The following is a 21,288-nucleotide window of genomic DNA, read 5'->3' on the forward strand; positions in this document are numbered from 1 at the left end:
GAGTCCAATCTACTAGTGAGTCTGTCAGAGGCACCCCTAGTTTCCATTGCACTAGAATGAGTTGTCATTCTTGGAATCCCATCTCTGTTCACGTTGCCTGTCTGTTCTCGCATGGATTTTAATCGTGGTAACTTCAAGTGGGTGGTCTGATCATTTCAACTTTCCTGCCATGTCTGACTTGGTTCTGATGCTTGCTCTATCATTTCAAACTGATTTTTTTTTCCTTTTAGAATGCTTAGTAATTCTGTGTTGAAAGCTGGGCATGATGTCCTGGGCAACAGGTAGTGTAGTGAATAAGCCTGTGGAGGTGAAGCGTGTGGGGAGAAGTGCTGTCGTCCTGACCGGGTCTCAGTCTCTTAGTGAGGCCACAGACCCCTGGAATGAGAGCCCAATGGGTGCTTCGCAGTTCTGGCCCCACCCCTTAGGTGGGACAGAATGGCTGGAGGGGTGAGGGGGGCTGGAGGTGGGTATCTCCCTTTCCCTGGGTCAGTGAAGCCCCGACCAAGCCCCAGAAGTTAGGCTCAAATAAAACAGTTTCTCTGCAGGCAGGTCTTGTCAGGGTGTGCTGGGCTATTTCAAGGTGGCTCCTTTCCCCTCCCCCTGCCAGAAGTGCCAGGCAGATTTCCTCCTGTTTTCTGGAGCACCTGGAAGAGCTTCTGGAGGCAAAATCCACGAAAGCATGTGTGCCCCACTGGAGTTTTGTCCCTCGGAGCTGTCCACACTTAGACTCTGCCTGTTGCTCTATTACTATGTGTGCCAAATTACAGGTTAGCTTTTCCTCCCAGGTGTGGGTTCCTGGAAGGTCTCTGCCTCAGTAAGTCGTGAGTTTCTGTATTTGCCTGTCCCTCTAATTTGGGGGGAAGTGACTCCAGAATTTTTTGCCTGTGGTCTCTGCGTTTTTATTTCTTTAATTGCTGAAAACAAATGGGTACCGAAAAGAGTACATTAAGCACTTAAGCCGCAGGAACAGATTTGAATACTGAACGGGTTATACACGATCATGCACCTGAGCTTCCTTCAGAACAGAGGAATCTACTTAAGGTCCGTGGAGTTTCCAGAACGCAGGAAAAAAGGTCAGTCTATCAGGGCTGCTTCCCTGGTCTTTCTGTCTCGGTCCGTTCACCCACACGTTTGTGGGGGGCAAGGATCTGTGCTAAGGGCGATGACTTCGGTAAGCTGCCTTCTTCCCCTCATGAGCAGATCCTAGGAAACCCCTCCGTGCAAACTGTGACGATAGTCACAATCATTTTGATCCTAACAATAGACCTAACTGACCACCTGGAGAACCGCACCTGCGAAGGCAAGGACAGGAGGCTAACCCGGGTGTGACGGCACAGTCAGTGGGTCACCTCCAGTTTGGACGTGCGCAGCTCACCCCTGCAGTCCTGGATGAGCTCTCTCTCTCTCGTTGGAAAGTTAGGATCACAAGAAGACACAGGAAAAGGTGACAGTTTCAGAAAACCACGGGGAAAAGTAAGGGCAAATGCTATTTCAGTGAGAGGCGATGGATAGTCTCAGGAAATTAGAAGCCAGAAAATTTTTAAATGGTCTGTGCTGAGACTGTCCACTAATAGAGGGTTTAACTAGCGACGTGAAAGATGAAAACTCAAATTGTGTGGAAATGTACATTCTGACCCCAATTTGAAGGCCAGAGAGGGAAAGCGCTTTCCCGGGCAGTAATGAGCCCCCCACGTGGACAGGCGTCGCCCTGGGACCTCAGGGAACCATCGTGGAGGGGGGGGGGGGGCTGAGCACTAAGCCTGTCACTCTTCCTAAGAAGATAAATATACAGTCCGACCATAATTAGCGAGAACCTCTCGGTGCTTATGTTTATCACCTTTTCCGGCTAAATTAAAATTATTGAAAAACTTTGGTTTTAGTTATTCTAAATGTTTTGCTTCTAATCATAAAACATTACAACATAGGGAATATGGACCATTTGTTCTTGAAAACTGAGGATTTCCCAATTATTTTTATACACCATTATTACAATATTACTGTAATATGCTGTACTTTTCATGTCCATTACTTAATTTTGTAACTGGAAATTTCTATCTTTTAACCTCATTTATCTGTTTCACCTTTCCCCCACCAGCTTGGTCTCTGTATTTAAGAGTGTTTGTTTGGGGCACCTGGGTGGCTCAGTCGGTTGAGTGTCTGACTTCAGCTCAGGTTCATGAGTTCGAGCCCTGCGTCAGGCTCTGTGCTGACAGTTCAGAGCCTAGAGCCTGCTTTGGATTCTGTGTCTCCCTCTCTCTCTGCTCCTCCCCTGCTCGTGCTCTGTCTCCCTCTGTCTCCAAAATAAATGAAGATTAAAAAAAAGAGTGTTTGTTCATTTGTTTTGTTTTGTTCTAGATTCCATATATAAGTTAAACCATATGGTATGTGCCTTTCTCTGACTCATTTCACTCAGCATGACACCCCCTAGATCCATCCGTGTTGTCCTAAATGGCAAGATTTCATTCCTTTTTGTGGCTGAGTAATATTTCATTGTGTATATATACCACATCTTCTTTATCCATTCATCTGTGGACAGACATATGAATTGCTTCCGTATCTTGGCTATTGCAAATAATACTGCAATAAAAATAAAAGTACATATATCAATTTTAATTTTTATACATTGTAACCGTTTTGGGGAAACACTGCAATAATTGAAACACTCATACAGTACCAGTGGGAGTGCAACCACACTGAAAATACCATGATCCAGATCTTTCTGGGCCCCCATGACCTCACCTCCTTAGAGGTCACACACGTTTAGCATCCTGCACTGTTGTTCACGTGTGTATGTCGTACCCTGGGTCTATACTCAACAGAAATGCACGGAAGACACGTGCAGAAATGTCCACAGACCCGTTATTATAACCCGAAGTGGAGACAATTCCAGCGTCTACAACCCTCAGCTAGGTAGGTCCCTCACTATATATTCATATATATGACCCGACGTGATGTGGCATATGACATGGTTTGACATGACGTGATGTGGCATGGCATGACACGGTGTGACCTGATATGACACGACACGGTGTGGCATGGTCGGTGTGATGTGATATGACATGACGTGCTGTGACCTGACATGACTGGATGTGAACGGATGTATGATAAATGATATTTACTGCTGCACGGAGGACAGACAGACCACAGCTCCCCGCACCGTGGGAGAATCTCACAGTGTTGAGTAAGGGAACCCAGACCTAGGAGTGCGTATTGCTCTACTCACACAACAACAGGCTCATGGACGTGTGGGGCTAGAAGTCACACAGCGATTTCCTCGGGAGTGACCAGGCAGGGGTGCAGAGGGGCCGGTTGGTGCTGGTCACGTTTGACATCATGACCTGAGTAGTGGTTACATGCAGTATCTATTTGGGGATTAGTCGTGTAATCCATCACCATAGATTATATGCTCTGTACACTTTTATCTACATTATACTTCAGGTTTATTTTATTTATTTAAAAAAATTTTTAATGTTTATATATTTTTTGAGAAAGAGAGACAGAGCATGAGCAGGGGAGGGGCAGAGAGAGAGGGAGACACAGAATCGGAAGCGGGCTCCAGGCTCTGAGCTGTCAGCACAGAGCCTGACTCGGGGCTCGAACACACAAGCCGCGAGATCACGACCTGAGCCAAAGTCGGACGCTTAACCGACTGAGCCCCCAAGCACCCCTACACTTCAGGTTTAAAAAGATATTTGGTAAACGACTGAGAGAGTCTGGTCACTATGGGAAAGTCTCTCAGGAGGTGTGAGGTCCGGGGGTCCAGAAAGGTCCAGATGACGAGGAGCCATCTGAAGAGCTTTGGTTTTGCTCTGAGAGGAATGGGGGGCATCGGAGATGGCTGAGCAGAGGAGGTCTGCTGTCTCATATTTTGCAGTGCACATTCTGGTTGCTATGCTACGGGTATACGCTGGGCTGGGGTCAAAGGACAGCAATATGGTACAGAGTGTGCATTTCAGATTCTGATGCACGTCGGTAAGTCACCGTCCACGGAATCTGCACAACTTACAACCACACTGGCACGTTCCCACCTTGTCCCTGCATGGTGGGCTCTAAAACATCGGGTGTTCATACACTTGATGGGGAGTCATAATTTACATTTCCTGTATTACGGATGAGGTTGATCTTTTCATGATTTTGAGAGCCACTCGCAGATCCTTCTCTGTCAACGGTGTTTGCGTGGCGTCCCTGTTTTCCTCCTGCCTCCACCTGTATTCTTGAATATTTACACGTGTTCATACATACAAAAAAAAAAAATTAGCATTGTCTGTGATTTGAGCTCCAGCCATATATCTTACCTGTGTCATAAGTTTTTAAGTTAAAAGCCCTTTCTCACTCAAAAATCAGCATTAACTATAATAATAATAAAAGCTTAAAATTCTGGGGCATCTGGATGGCTCAGCCGGTTAAGTGTCTGACACTGGGTTTCTGCTCAGGTCGTGATCTCATGGTTTTGTGAGCTTGAGCCCTGCATCTGGCTCTGTGCTGACAGTGTGGAGCCTGCTTGGGATTCTCTCTGTGACTTTCTCTCTACCGCCCCGCCCCCCCCCCCATGCTGTCTCAAAATAAATAAACTTAAAAAAAGTTTTTTAAAAACATAAAATTCACATTTTCTTCCAATACTTTTGTGATTTCCTTCCTTCTTGTTGTTTAGATCTTTATTCCACTTAGAATTTATTTTGGTATGAAGCGTGAGAAAATAATCCATTTTTTCCAAAGTATGAAAACAGGAGCATGTTAAGGGCACATATTGTGGACATAGATCGTTTGGGTCGAATTCTGTCTCCACCAATTACTAACCCCATGACTCTGTGCAGCGACTATTCTCTCACGACACCCGTAACCTGTCCACCCAGAGCAGATAACAGGATAATTCGGGTGAGCCGCTCAGGCGCATCGCCATTTTGAAGCCACCTTCAGGTGAGCCCCGTACCAAGCTAACTCACCTGTGAACTGAGCCTGAACTCGGCCTTCCGCCATCAGTGGCTCATGCAGCCACGGGTATGAGTTGAGGAGAGCCGAGGCCGTGGCACGGAGGCATCACATGAGAGTCAAGGACACCTGATCACACAGCTTGCTTGTGTCTGATGGCCCCACTCATGCTCCTTCCCTGCAAACCACTTTCATCACGCAGTGGCTTGTGGTCAGCCTGTTTACGTGGTCCAGTGACTCTGTCAGAATGCGGGTCGTGAGGGGCGACTCCAGGTCCGTGGCCACTGGCGCCCCGTGGCCAGGCGTTCTGTCTCTACCAGCAGCGAACCAAGGCTGTGGTCAACTGCAGGTGAACTGAACTCGCTTTGGAACTCCAGAGGCTTTCATTTGTCATTTCGACCACGGTGTTGGCCATAAAATCCACGTGGCATCTATTCCTGCTACTGAAATCTCTGACAGCGTATAATCTGCTGGGTCCTGTGGCCTGGGTCTTGGCTGGACCACGGCCTGGACCTGTCATGGCGCTGTTCCCCATTTGCCCCCCGCTGGAATCCATTTTCATTCCCTGTGTGTGGACCGAAGCCGTATTCTCAGGGACGGAGCGTGCCGCTCCAAAATCCAAAGAGGATTATCACATGATGTGCTTTCTCATGTGGGGCCAAGATGCCACAACTTGTCCTTTATTAGACAAGCTGCCCTGACCGCTGGACCCCTAGAAGTTTCACTGAGGTGCATGCTCCTGAACGCATTAGGGTTTGTCTGCCATACTCTGGAGTGTGGGGGTTAGCAGGGCCTCCGACAGTCTACCCGCTTCTTGCTGGCCAGGCCAGAATGATATCGCAGAGAGCTGGTCAGGGTGAACCACTTCATGACAGAGGGCAGAAGAGATAACACAGCTCAAGAAGGCAATGTAAACATATGCTCTTTCCAGTTTTATGGGAACGAAACTTGCCGGCCTGCTTTCCTGACAGACATGGGAAGGAACGCGTCCATTAAACCGTGGGCCTCATGTGACGCACCTGCAGCCATGCTGGCTCGCTCTGCCGCTGGCCCGGAGCTGTGAGTGCAGCCATACCTCCCTGAGCTTGAGAGGGACTCTGTCCTCCAAGGGGCCAGAGGGTGAATTACATGGAGACAAGGGTAGTGGGACTGCTACTATTACCTGCTTGAGCTCCTTGAGTGTAGCACTAATCTTTCCTGTTCCTTCTGGGATGCGATACTGGTTTTTATTTCCTATCTTGCCTGGGACCAGGGTGGGGCACAGTTTCAGAGGCTTCCGCTTGGTACTCCCACCCGCCAAAGACCCGATGTGGGGTTTGCACCACCTGCCCGGTAGATCTTTCTCACATGACAGCCTTGTGAATCTGCAGAGCTGATGGACAGTGGCCTGGGTTCCATTTATTACCTGACCCATATGCCCCAACTCTAACAGAAGGGTAGTAATGACCCTGCAGGTCTCCGGGTATTACTGTCAACTCGGAACCTGTGTCCAACGACCCTGGAGGTGTTTGTGTATTCCGCTTTGCCTGGTGCACGGTTACCCAAGGAAACGGCATGCATCCCTTAGTGGGGGCCTGGGGTATCATTCCCATGCATTGTTGCCTCGGTGTTTCAAGAACCTTCCTCCTGAGAACATGGCCTTCTCTTCAATCCTTGAGTCTTGGGTCCAAAAACTGGCTCACATCAGGAGACTGCGCAAGGGGGTACTGCTCTCCGTTTCCCATTCTTCCATCCTTGATTTCTTTTGATAAATGGAGCAGTAGCCTGCCTGGCTATTTTGCCCCCAGAGATGCAAAGTTCTGTAGACCATCCTCCTAGTTCTGAAGGTCAGGTCTCACTCCAACAGGCCGCCACTCCAACATTGCCAGTCGTGATGATAATTGCATCCACCTGGCTTATGATCTTGAAGGACTGCCACCTGGCCCCTCCCTTTGCGGAGTCCTGCCATCCTTGTGGCCAGCGTGGGCCCAACTCTGCAATGGCATCGCCCCCCATCGGGCCTGGCCCACATAGGACAACACCCGCCGAAGGCCTTTGCGATGCTGGTGCCTCGTCTTGTACATTCCTTCTTGTTTTGGTAAAAGGTGAATTTTCCATCTGGCGGGTGACCTGGCCTTGCAGACTGTGTCCGCCCCCGCATGCCTACTTCCTTGTCTTTCAATCCCTCTTTCCACAGTCTGCCATGCAATCCTGGCACTTCAGCTCACTTAGCACGGGCCATTGATTTTTCCGTGATTCCAGGAAACACCCCAGTAGCGATTTCACACCATCACGTGCGGCTTTGCCAGGATGCTGAATCCTGTATCTCAAAACTGCTTCCAAATCAATACACTCCTCCGTAGAAAAGCTTTTGTCCGGGACTCGAGCAAACATTCCTCAGAACCAGTCCTGCACATTCTCTCCTGGCTCCTGCATGTTATCTAAATCTTAGAACTCCTCCTCAGACCCGGGTCACTGGAGCCACGGCACGACCCTAATTATGATCTAACGGCCAGCAAGGATGGGGCGAGTATTACCAGGAAGCAGCCCTGCATTCTCTTTAAGGAGAGAGCTTTTGTTCTTAACAGGAAGGAGTGGGCGATTCTGCAGGACAGGCCTTCAGGGGAGCATGAGAACTCACTGGCCCACATGTCCACCAACCCTTGTGACAGGGTTCCATTCTTTCCCACTCAGAATCCTGAACTGCCTTGGTTGGGAGCTACACCTTGATCTCTTGGATTTGGCTACCCTGGTGCAGTGCCTCTGTTGATGTACTGAATAATGCCCCTGCCCCTTCCAAAGAGACCCGTGTCCCAATCTCAGAAACTTGAACATGTTAAGCTCCATGGCGAAGGAAAATTAGGGCTGCAGATGAAATCTTGCCAGTCAGCTGACTTCAAAATAGGGAGGTTATCGAGATTTTCTGGGTGGTAATCCCTCCCCGTCCTACCCTACCCCTATGGCACTGACCTTGGCCAGCACTGCCTTCTGCAGCAGAGGTAATGGCCAGGGGGAACTGGCCTGGAAAGGACATCCACTGACAATATTAATATCAGGGACACATGTCTGTGCCCATCACACTGTGAGAAGGACCGAACTGTTCACAGTGTCCCTTACTGAGGATTTCCCATCAATTTTTATTTAATATTTTTCACTTGTGGACCTTGAGGATATATAATATTTCTCAGTGAGGTCATACAAAATCTTTTTATTGACCTCATCTGCAAAAAGCATACACCTGGATGGAATGAAAAATATCTTCCAAATACTCAGGTAAAAATCACTGTCTACCTAGAATTCTGTGTCTTTTGCATAAATACTGACGGAAAGATCCTCACAAGAACAGACTCTGGCGGGAAGGAAATTTCGAACCCACAAGGAAGGAGGCACAAGGTGTAATGAACAAATACATCACTAAATAATGAATGATCCTAAAAGAGAAGACAAACACTTGGGAGTCTGGAAACACTCGGAAAGTCCTGAAGTAATAACACAGATGACACGTGCAAACAGAATTAAATTCAAGTGGTTTAAAAGTACTTTTGTTCCTTAATAAAGAGATAGAAATGTTTATTACATTTTGACGCTCTTAAGTAGGTAATTAATATTTAATGGCAATAACTAAGAAGTATAGAAATAGAATGTTTAACAAGCTGGTGAGGTAAAAACAAGTTGGTAAAAATATGTCAAAATATATCAATGATCACTGTAAATGTAAATATTTTAAAGTTTTCTGTTAACCAGGGAGGCCAGAATAAAGTTTTCAAATAATATTTTCCATATGCATGTTATAAGAGACACATAAAACATGACAGAAATGTCAGAAGAGATGGCTAAAGATATGCCATGTGAACATAAACAAGAAAAAGCAATAGCAATATTAATATCACAAAACATAGAATCAAAGATATGAAGTCAAAGATCTCTCTCAGGTGTGAGGTAGTTGTAAAAAGTCTCAAAAAGTTAGTGTCGTATGTTCCTAACAATATAATATCAAAAACATAAAGTAAAAATTGGCACAATTCTATAAATGAATAGAAAAAGCTACTACCTTACTTAAATGTTTTTATCACACTATTCTCAGAAATGAATAGATGTAGCAAACTAGAAAACAAAACAACATACACAAACTTGACAAGCTTGATCTGATATTAATCTAATGTATAGCCACCCAACAATGAAGGAACACACAATTTTTTAAGCATACATGGAAATTTCATTTACAGGAAAAAACATTTCATCACAAAGGAAGTTTCACGGTACCCTCTCAAAAAAAATGATCATTCTGGGGCGCCTGGGTGGCTCAGTCGGTTAAGCGTCCGACTTCGGCTCAGGTCATGATCTCGCGGTCCGTGAGTTCAAGCCCCGCATCGGGCTCTGTGCTGACAGCTTAGAGCCTGGAGCCTGTTTCAGATTCTGTGTCTCCCTCTCTCTGACCCTCCCCCGTTCATGCTCTGTCTCTCTCTGTCTCAAAAATAAATAAACGTTAAAAAAAATTTTAAAAAAATGATCATTCAGACTATATACTTGAAGTGCAATTTAATAGAATTAAAAATCAACTCCAAAATATAGTAAAACAATTCCTCCCGTAAATTTGTAAATTTTAAAACACATGTCAAAGTATTCATGAATCAAAGAAGATATTACAACGGAGGGAAGAAAATGCTGAAATGTTAGTCAAGGTTCTACGGAGAAACCGCATGTAGGGAGCGGGGGCTGGTGCTGGCACTCAGGGCCTGAGGACCAACCCGCTGATGGCGAAGGTCCAGTCTGGGTCTGAAGGCTGACACCCAGGTGCTCAGAGGCCAGGAGACCGACATCTGGCTCCAACAGTCAGTCAGAGAGGACGGTTCACCTTCCCCCTCCTTATGGTCCTATCAGGTCCTCACCATACTGGGTGAGGCCCACCCACATCTTCTTTACTGTGCCCCCCAATTTCCACGCTAATCTGGCCACTGACTTGATTTATGTACATATATTTATATCCCTCATTGTCTGGAATGCAAACATTCGTCAGCCAGGGGATCCGGGCACATCTCAGTCTTAACTGAGGCTTGATGTGCCTTCTTGCACAAGGGCATGTTCAACCATGGATCTCACGTTTCTGTTTGACTTGAGAAATACTTTGAGTTGCCTTTGGGGATATCACAGTGTAAGGTTATTCCTGTTCATCAATATGTACTTAGCACCTATTATGTTCCAGACCTTAGATCATTGACTGATCATCTCATCATAGCAAAGCTATTTGTTACTGAGATATTTGTCTGTTCACAGCCAAGTACTCATGAGACATGTGTAAGTAGCCTGTGTCTCCTTCCTCGCTCCCTCTTCCCTCCTATGGCCTTGTGTCTTCCTTGCCCACCACTTCACGGATACTTTCTGGAGAAGTCTCTGGTGGTGCCCACATCTCCAACTCTAACAGTTATGTCCCTGTTTTCATCTTGCTCAACTTTTTAGTCTCATCTGAGAGAACTGAAATGTCTTGAAACACTTTTTTAAATGTTTTTTTTAAGTTTATTTACTTATTTTGAGAGAGAGGGACAGACAGAGAATCTCAAGCAGGCTCCTTACTGCCAGTGTAGAGCCCAATGCAGGGCTCAAACTCATGAACTGTGAGATCGTGACCTGAGCTGAAGTTGGATGCTTAACCAACTGAGCCACCTAGGAGCCCTGAAATAATTTTTTTTTGATGCGTGTTCCCTTGGATGTCCTTTTACCTAACTGGCTATTTTCTTCTTTGATGGCTCTTCCGCTCCACCCCGACCTTCAGCTTACAATCGTGCAGTGTCCAGACCTGAGGTCCACTCTCACCTCTGCACACACTCTTCCCCTGGGTGTCTTGTCCTTTCTAAGAACTTCTTGACAGCATTTCCATGCTGGTAACTTGTAAATGCGTGTGGCCCACCCAGACGTCTCCTCCAGGAATCAGGTTTCTCTATATCCCACTTGTCACCTGAAACTCCACCTTTAATCCTCCACACATGCTCGGAATGGTTGTCTTGGTGTGCTCTGAAAATCCGCGCCTTCTCTGGCTTCCTGACACCACCATCTACCAAGTTGCTCGCGCCAGACCCTCTGTCCTTCACCCACGTATGTGCCGATTAGCACTTCCTATGGACCCTCCTTTAAACACGTCTTAAACTTTCACTGCCATCCCATCAATTTCATCTTCTGTATCCCCTTTTCCAAATTTCCACATCAGACTCCTATTCGCTTGCTCTTCTTCATACTTTCAGTCTTTATCGGTAACATATGCACATTATCGGTAACCCACTTACCCAACGCCAGACCCCATGAATGTGCCCGCAGCAAGGTGACCCTGCCCTAGACTCCTGCCATGCCCTGTCCCCTCAGTCAGCACCCTCTTGGGTCATAGCCTTCCTTTATTTTTAAATAGTTTTATGGCGTCAGTAATATGCCTAAACTATATAGAGTTTAATCTTCACTGATTTCCCAGACAATCAATGAAATCATAACATGCATCAGAAAAGAGTGTGATCATCTTAAATGTACAGCACAAATCAGAGGTGTTCAGCTCAGTAAACCTCAGCAAATTAGAACAGCTGTGTGATGAGAACCCGATCAAATCAACAAGCAAGATATTTGTGGCTCTCGGAGGTCCCCGCCAGTCTCTCTTCACCCCCTACTCCCCAAACTAACCACTATCCAGGCTTCTAACACCATGGGTTGGCTTCCTCGGCTTTTCAGCTTTGTATAAGTGAAGTCTTGCAGAGTGTATGCTTTCCACCACTCCACACTGCTTGCGAAATGTGTCCACGTAGTCACGCGTGGTCGTGGTTCACGTATCCTCATTGTTGTGCTGATTCCACTGTGGGATGGCCCCCGGTGCTGGGCCGTTCCGCGGTGGTGGTTGCTGGGACAGCGTCACCTGGAGGCCTTCGGGACTAGTTCTGCTCTCAACCTATTTGTGCATATCTTCGGTGAGCGTACAGGTGCACCTTGCTCTCAGGTGTGTACCTGCAGAGGAATTCGGGTTGTGAATTTCTGGAAAATAAGTGTTTACCTTTGGTGAATACTATTTGTGTGTCTGCGTAAATCATTCCTGCTGGCAGGGTGGATGAGTCCAGCTCCTCCACATCTGCACAGATGCTTCAAATTTCAACCTCTGTGTCTTTAATCCATTCGAGGAAGGAATGGGAGTGGTATCAGAAGTTTTGGTTCAATTCGCATTTCCCTGATGAAAAATTACACTGAAAACCTTTTAAAATGTACCTAGTCAAACCTTCTGTCCATCTTTCTAAGTAAGTCATTTGGTTTGTAAAATTTATTTATTGACCGATGTTTTGGAATTTTTTATATGTTACATAAAATTTCCAGTCAGAACAAATTATGTGTACATAAGTTATGTGTACATATACGTGTGTACACACACAAGGTTTGATGGGCAGAAGCTCTTTATAAATTCCAACCCATCCATTTTCTCTTCATGGTTAGTCCTTGTGAGTTTCTCTAGTTTTCTCACTTCCATTTCTGTTAGTATTTATTTCTCTAGTTTAAAGAGCTATGTATGCATACATATATATGTATGCATATATACATCAAATATAATTGATGTGATATACTTCACACGATGTGTAATTCACTCATTTAAACTGTACAATTTGGTGGCTTCTGGCACATACACAGAATGATGCAGCCATCACACAATTTCTGTCAGATCATTTCCATCACTCCCAGGTGCCCTATGTCTTACCCATTTCCACTCAACCCTCTTAGTCCTGTTGGGTACTGGTCTTTTGTGACTTGGTTCTTTCTTTCTGCATAATGTCTCCAAGTCACCTCCATGTTGTACAATGAATCATATAATAATTTTATTATTTGGCAAATTTTTTATTGCCAGATAATATCCCATTTGGAATGAAATGGATATACCACATTTTATCTCCCCATCCGATAACTGATGGACATTTGGGTTGTCTCCACTTACTGATTTCTTTGGCGAACAAAGCTGCTATAGACCTTCATGTACAGTTATAGTGCAGTTGTATGTTTTTATTTCTCTTAGGTATGTCCCCAAAAGTGAAATTGCTGGTTCATGTGAAATTGGAAAGATGAAAAAGAGAATGTGTTTAACATTTTAAAGGAACTTCCAGGTAGTTTTGTGAAGTGACTACCATTTTATATTCCTACCAATAGTGTATAATGGTTCCAATTTCTCCCTATTTCTGTTAGCATTTCTTATAATGTCTTTTCGATTGTGGCTATAGATGTGAAGTTGTATCTTGTTGTGGTTGTGATTTGTATTTCCCAGATGACTAATGATGTTAAGCATCTTTTCGTGTGCTTATTGGCTATTTGTATATCTTCTTTGTAAAAATGTCTATTCCGATCCTTCATCCATTTTCAATTGGGTTATCTTTATTTTTATTGTTGTCAGCGTTCTTTATAGTCCAGTCCTTCATGAGGCGTGTAATTTGTTTATATTTTCTTCCATTCTCTGGACTGTCTTTTTCACTTTCTGAAAGATCTTTGAGGCACAAAAGTTTTTAATTTTGAGGAAATCCACTTTATCTACTTTTGTTGCTGTTGTTTGTGCTTCTGATGTCATATTTAAGAAACCACTGCCTAATTCAAGGTCACAAAGATAACATACTTGTTTTCTTCTATGACTTTTATGCTTTTAGTTCTGTCTCTTGATTCATTTTTAGTTGACATTTTACATACAGTTTCAGGTGGGTGTCGACTTGTTCTAGCGTCATTTGTTGAAAAGACTGTTCTTTCCCTCAGGTAATTGTTTTGGGCATCCTCGTCAAAATCAACTGACCATAGATGTGAGAATTTATTTCTGGACTCTCCATTCTGTTCCATTAATCTGTATGTCTATTCTTATGCCAGTGCCTCAAGCCAGTACCACACTTACTAATTTCTGTAGCTGTAAAATAAGTTTAGAAATCAGGACGTGAGTCCTCCAACTTTATCGTCCTGTGGAAAGATTTTTTGGGTGTTCTGGTTCTCTCGGATTCCATATGAATGTTAGGATCAACTTGTCAGCTTCTGAGAAAATGGCAGGCTGGGATTACAATAGATATTGTATTGAATCTGCGGATTAATTTGGGAAATGTTGCATTTTACCAACATAAAATCTTGACCCATGGCCATGAGCCGTTTTTTTCATTTACCTGGAGCTCTTTCATTTTCTTTCAACAACGTTTTGCAGCTTTCAGAGTGTAAGTTTTGCATCTTTTATTAATCTAATTTCTAAATATCTTTTTGATGCTGTTGTAAATGAAATTGTTTTCTTAATTTCATTTTTGGATTTTTTATTACCAGTGTATAGACATAAAATGGGTTTTTGTATACTGAGGTTGTTGAATTTATTTATTCATTCTTATACTCCACAGTGGGCTTCTTAAGGGTTTATATATAGGCAAGGTCATGCCGTCTGCAAATAGAGGTGATTTTACTTCTTCCTTTCTAATCAGAATGCCTTTTATTTCGGTACTTTGCCTAGTGGCCAGATCTTCCAGCACAATGTTGAATAGAAGCAGCCGAACGTGCCAGTTCGGCTCCTTATGTTGGTAGGCAAGTACTCAGTCTTTCACACCAAGTGCCTTGGCAGCTGTGGGTTCTGTAGATTTTCTTTGCCAAGCTGAGCAATCTTTCTTCTGCTCTTGGTTTGGTGTCCTTTTACTATGAAGGGGTGGTGGATTTGACTTTTGTTAATCTATTGAGATAATCATGTCTTCTGTTTTTCATTCTGATAATATGATATTGTGTCACGAGGTTTGCACATGTTAAACTAACCTTGCATTCCTGGGATAAACCACACTTGGTCATTGCGTACCATTTTTTTTATATGTCACTAGATTTAGTTTGTTATTATTCTGTTGAGGGTTTTCATATCTAGAGTGTGGCTAGTATGTGTTTTAATTTTAAATATAAGAAAAGTAAGATTGACAGAAGTTCAGCACATACTCCATAGTCACACAGTTGGAACACGGGAGAGGTAAGACTGAAGCCTCAGATCTGCCTCATTTCAAAGTTTTTCAAATGTTTTTCAAGGACTTTGAGTTTGGGTGACATTCTTGACTTCTAAAACTGCAATTCTGAATCAGAAGAAGTATATTCTCTATCAACATGAGGACTTATTTTATCTCTCAGAAAGACTGCTTTCTTTTTAAAAAAGATGTTATGCTGTCTGAAAAAATATGCTAAAAATACCAATCAAGCTTTCTGACTAGTTCTCCATAGATAAAAGTACAAAAGATATTATTAAAAATCAAATAATTTCTATACTGTGATGAAGAGAAATGCACCATGTTGCATTGTAGGTAATTCTTCTGGAATTTTCCAGATTTAATTTTGGGTTCAAATGGAAAATTAATACATATATATTTTAATCCCTAACCCTTATTTCCCCCATCTCCCCACCTGCCTCCCCTCTGGTAACCACCAGTTTGTTCTCTGTAGTTAAGAGTCTGTTTCCTGGCTGGTCTCTCTGTCTCTGTCTCTGTCTGTCTCTCTCTCTCTCACTCTCTCTCTCTCTCTTTTGTTTTCTTTGCTCATTTATTTGTTTCTTAAATTCCACATATGAGTGAAATCCAATAGTGTTTGTCTTTGTCTGACTGGCTTATTTTGCTTAACATTATACTCTCTAGCTCTATCCGTGTTGTTGCAAATGGATTCATTTCATTCCTTCTTATGGCTGAGTAATATTCCATTGTGTATATATACCACATCTTCTTTATCTATTCATCTATTAATGGACACTTGAGCTGTTTCCATGGTTTGCTATTATAAATAATGCTTCAATAAACATTGGGGTGCATGTATCCCTTTGAATTAGTGTTTTTGTATTCTTTGGGTAAATACCTAGTAGTGCAATTGCTAGGTTGTAGGGTAGTTCTATTTTTCACTTTTTGAGGAATCTCCATGCTGTTCTCCAGAGTGGCTGCACCAGTTTGCATTCCCACCAACAGTGCACAAGGGTTCTTTTTTTCCACATTTTTGCCAACCCTTGTTATTTCTTTAATTTTTCATGTTTATTTATTTATTTTTGAGAGAGAGAGAGGGCGTAAGTGTGTGGGGAGGGTGCAGAGAGATAGAGGGAGAGAGAGAATCCCAAGCAGACTCGATCCTATCAGTGCAGAACCCGATGCGGGGCTTGATCTCACAACCATGAGATCATGAGCCAAAATCAAGACTCAGATGCTTAACTTGCTGAGCCATCCAGATGCCTCCAACCCTTGTTATTTATTATCTTTTTGATTCTAGCCATTCTAATAGGTGTTAGGTGATATCTCATTGTGGTTTTTATTTGCATTTCTCAATGATTGATGATGTTGATTGAGTATCTTTACATATGTCTGTTAGCCATCTGGAAGTCTTCTTTGGGGAAATGTCTGTTCATATCTTCTGCCTGTTTTTTAATTGGATGATGATGATGATGATGACAATGATGATGATGATTGGTATTGAGTTGTATAAATTCTTCATATATTTTGGATAGTAACCCTTTATCAGATATGTCATTTGCAAACATCTTCTCCCACTCAGTAAGTTGCCTTCTAGTTTTGTTGATTGCTTCCTTCACTGTGCAGAAGCTTTTTGCCTTGATGAAGTCCCAATATTTTATTTTTGTTTTTATTTCCCTTGCCTCAGGAGACATATCTAGAAAAAGTTGATACAGCCAGTGTCAAAGAGGTTACTACCTTTGCTCTCTTCAAGAATTTTTATGGCTTCCAGTCTCACATTTAGGTCTTTAATCCATTTCAAGTTTATTTCTGTGTATGATGAAAGAAAATGGTCCAGTTTCATTCTTTTGCATGTAGCTGTCTAGTTTACCCAACACTATTTGTTGAAGAGACTATCTTTTTCCCATTGCATATTCTTCCCCACTTTGCCAAAGATTAATTGACCTTATAATTGTGGGTTTATTTCTGGATTTTCTGTTCTGTTCCATTGATCTATATATGTGTCTATTTTTATGCCAGCACCATACCGTTTTAATTACTATTGCTTAGAAACATAACCTAAAATCTGGAATTGTGATACCTCCAGTTTTGTTTTTCTTTTTCAATATTTCTTTGGCTATTCTACATCTTATGTGGTTCAATACAAGTTTTTGGATTGTTTGTTCTACTTCTAGAAAAGTAATATTTTAAGATGTATAAGTTCCATAGGAATAACATTAAGTAAAACAGATCAGTTGATAAATTATACATAGGTAATAGATAGATTTTTAAATAATTTTTTTATATCTATCACTTTTGGGCTTAGAATTAGGCCATGGAGTCACTAATTAAAATAATTTTTGTCTTATTAATCATATTGCTGTAACACACCACATTTCTGCTGGCTACCATCATGTCACGACTCAATTTCTTTTGAGATTCCTATGATTCATTGCAAAATTCTAGATCCAGTACCCCTTTCCAAATTCACTGATACTTGGCTTTAAATAAAAGTTTTCAACAAAGCTTCTGTTTGGCATTATTTAAGTCACACAAACCAGTTTTGTATTTTTCTTAAATTCCCTCATCACCTAGTACACTCCTGGGCGTGTGTTAATTTAATTAAAATAAAAACATATAAAATTACTTTGTAATTTCCAGAACACTTTACAAATATGAGATGTCGGTAATGATGAAAATAGTAATACCCACTCATTAAATATGTGTCACGTTTTGTGTCTTTGTAATGCTCTTTCACTTTGCAATCTCTTACAATCTCAGAGTCATGTTTGTACATAGGACAATGTATAACTGGGTCCTTAATTACTTATTAAAGATCATGATGAATTTTAAAAAGGACTTCTAGGTGCCTGTTGACCTAGAAATACCAGGTTACATGCAAAAAAAAAAAAAAAGTCAGGTCTATAAAGAATTCTAGGGCCAGTGAAGACTGATGTTGACAATGAGATATTTCAGGTACATGTTCTGAGGATGAAAATGGCTGCAGTGAGGCCCCGCTTATGATGGCTACAAAACGAACTGCTAGGTGAACCCATAATAATGCGTTTGTGGAATGCATAGGACAATGCAGCTGCAGCTCATAGACTTGATGACATTGAGGCAATTTGTTCAAGTTAGAAAATGTGAAGGTAAAACCGGACAGGTGGCCTTCTCCCGAATGAAGTGTTCCCTCTGGTGTACAAAGAATGATAGCTCACCAACTGCTCTGACTCACTAGTACACAGCTGCCAAACCCAATACTTCTATTGAGAAAGAAGATGGTGCACCTTCTGTGGCAAATATGAAGTTATTCATTAGTTCATTTTTTCAAAAGCAAGTCAAAGAGCAAGTCAGTGGAAATCTCAACTCAAAGCGACTTCAACATCATCTTCTTCAACAAGAAGTCCAGAAGTAGTCTGGCTCCACAGCTGGCTAGTTACACATCGCAACCACACAATTGAGACCCCGGTTTCTTCCTCTAGACATGTCAGTCCTCCTCAGGATGCTAGCTTATCACTCAGCTTAGCCACATTCATGGCTAGAAGACAGCTGTCATTTCGGGCATTACATCCAGATGGTCAAGTATTCTCCTGAGGCAGAAGAGCCAGTCTTTCCGTGTGTCTCTTAGCTAAAGCAAGGCCAAATGTCTTTTTAGAAACACCTGCCAGACTCCTCTCGGACCCTATGGGCTGGGATTGTGTCAGCTGCTTACGCCCAAGCCCCTCACCACCTAGAGGACTGGGAACACCGTGATTGGCTCCAGTGAAGGAGGCAGCCGGACACCTAGAAAATCAGGGCTCTCTCTACCGGCAGGAGAGAAGTGAGGAAGGGTTCTGGGTAGACAACCAACAGAAGCTCCTTCCGTTCTCCACCCAGAGGTGTGTGATGTCACACAGCAAGGGTGTGCTTCTCCTTCCCCCCAAATAAATACGGGTGCAGTGTTTTACATGAGTTTCCTTCTCAACTGGAAGTTTAACCTTGGTTTATGACTTTCCTGACCCTTCAAAATAAAGATAACGAAAGTCTTTGGGGGAAAATAACTCAAGTGCCATCACACACTGGAGCTTTGCAGCGAGAGCGATTTCATCTGTGGGCTGGATCCTGGGTTAGCACGTATGACTGCTACCTAAAATCCTCTCATCACATGCCTCTCCCGGGGGTTTCTGATTGCAGCAGTTGTGTTTCCTATTATGTCTGCATTAAACATGAAATTTCAGCTGCTGGAATTCAGCCTTCCCTCTCCTGACAAGATTGCAAACAGCTTAGCTGCAACCATTAGGATCAACATAAACAGTCTCACGAAAGGAGCAAATGAGTTCAAGTGCACAGGGCAGAAGACTCATAAAATTTGGAGGCCACTCTAAGAGGTGAAATTACTGGAGTGTCATCGTCAGATCCAAAAGAGAATGAGGAGAAAGGTCTAGATCCTTTTCGGGAGGGCCAGGAAATCCCCATCGGAAGCAGGTCATGTCACCAGGGCTGGTCCCCATGGGCTTCTCCAGATAAGAAGGACTCAGTCGAGATGTGGAAATCGCATGGGTGACCCCACAAATGAAGCCTTCCTGATCTTCTCTGTAAGCTTATCTCAAATGGTGTCACACCCGAAAGAAACTCAAATCTGACTCCAAAATCTTGAAAGTATTATGTCTCAGCTAGAGGAGAATTGGCAGAGAAAATAACACTGAATAGCATGAAAAGCTTCTTCAGGATTCTCTTTTGACACCTCTGTTCCTGTCTGCTTCGCAGCTACTCCAGCCCTTCTTTCTGGTGATTAAAGCCTAAAGACCTGTCCAGCCACCTGCTTTCTTTCTAAAAGCGAACAATTTCCCCACTATTCCCTCCCCCAATCCAAAGCTCCATCAGGGTTTCTCAACCTCAGCACTGTGGACATTTGGGGCCAGGTAATTCTTCATCGTCGGAGGCTCTCCTGTGTGCCGCAGATGTCCCCAAGCACGTATGGCCTCTACCCACCTGAAGCCGGTAACACTGTCCTCAGACAAGCAGCAGAAGTGATGTAGACTTTGCTACACTTCTCTGGGGAGACCCAATTGTCCCTGATTAAGGGCCACTGCTCTCTTGGGTTTCTGGACCTACCCCTAGCCTAACATACCCCCATCTATATCCCCATGTCCCGCGTCCTCTGAGCAAAACACAGAACTTTCGTCGGAACCCATAGATCATTTTTCTCTTCGTCACATGAACAGTCAGGTGGACACTGAGAGTAAAAGAAAGCCCACGGGGTGCCTGGGGGGCTCCGTCGGTTAACCATCCGACTTCGTCTCAGGTCATGGGCTCAGGTCTTGATCTCAAGGTTCGTGAGTTCGAGCCCCACGTCGGGCTCTGTGCTGACAGATCAGCCTGGAGCCTGCTTCTGATTCTGTGTCTTCCCCACTGTCTTCCTCTCCCCTGCTCATGCTCTGTCTCTCTCTATCTTTCCATAATAAATAAACATTAAAAAAATTTTTTTTAAAGAGTATAAGAAAGCCCAATATTGATGCCAGAGGACTGGTATGTTTGCACACTCAAAACACAGGGCCAGAGTAAGAGCATTAGTTGTAAGGCAAGAGGTGCAAAGCACAGGAAATTAAGAAAAATGGGAGCAGAGACGAAGATAGAATTAACCCAGAAGGTTCAGGTCTGGGTTCTGGAAGAGAAACAGACTCCCCGTGGCTGACTCCTTTTGAGTGACAACTATCGGGAGTAGGTGCCGGTTGGTCACTTTGGAGGAAACTGGATGGGACCAAAATGAGAAAAGACAGAAGAAGAAAGAGATGGTTAGAAGCACAGCCTCAGGAAAGGAGCTGGAGGAAGGACAGACCAGCTGGACTGGACAGCTCGGTAGGGCCCGCATCAGGTGTTCTAAGAGTCCCAGACATTCATGCTAATGGTCCTTTCTATTCAGGATGCCTTACACCTGAAGAGTATAATTCGGTTAAAACTGCTTTTATTAATCTCATTTTACAGGGAAGGAAACTTACAGGCACAGGAGTAGCACAACGTCTAGCCTCCAGGAGCTTAAATGCTAATTCATTTGGAAAAACCAAGTGAAAGGTCTAAGAAAAACATTTTAAAAATCAAGTCAAATATAGAATATCACAAAACAATGATATTCTTTTTTTTAATTTTTTAAGCTTTATTTTTGAGGGACAGAGAGAGAGAGAGAGAAAGAGAGAGAGGGAATCAGTGTGGGAGGAAGAAAGAGAGGAGGACACAGAATCTGAAACAGGCTCCAAGCTCTGAGCTGCCAGCACAGAGCCTGACGCGGGGCTCAAACCCATAAGCCACAAGATCATGACCTGTGCCAAACTCAGACAATTAACTGACTGAGCTACCCAGGCACCCAAAACAATGATATTCTTACAGCAATTACAAAGAGAGTGGTACATCATTTTGAAGAGGGAAATAAATCGTCACCACCACCTGGCTTGGAGTATAGGCTGTCTGGAGAAGAAGGGAGACACCAACT

The sequence above is a fragment of the Panthera leo genome, chromosome A3 (genome assembly GCF_018350215.1).
Source record: "Panthera leo isolate Ple1 chromosome A3, P.leo_Ple1_pat1.1, whole genome shotgun sequence".
Classification (NCBI taxonomy): Eukaryota; Metazoa; Chordata; class Mammalia; order Carnivora; family Felidae; genus Panthera; species Panthera leo.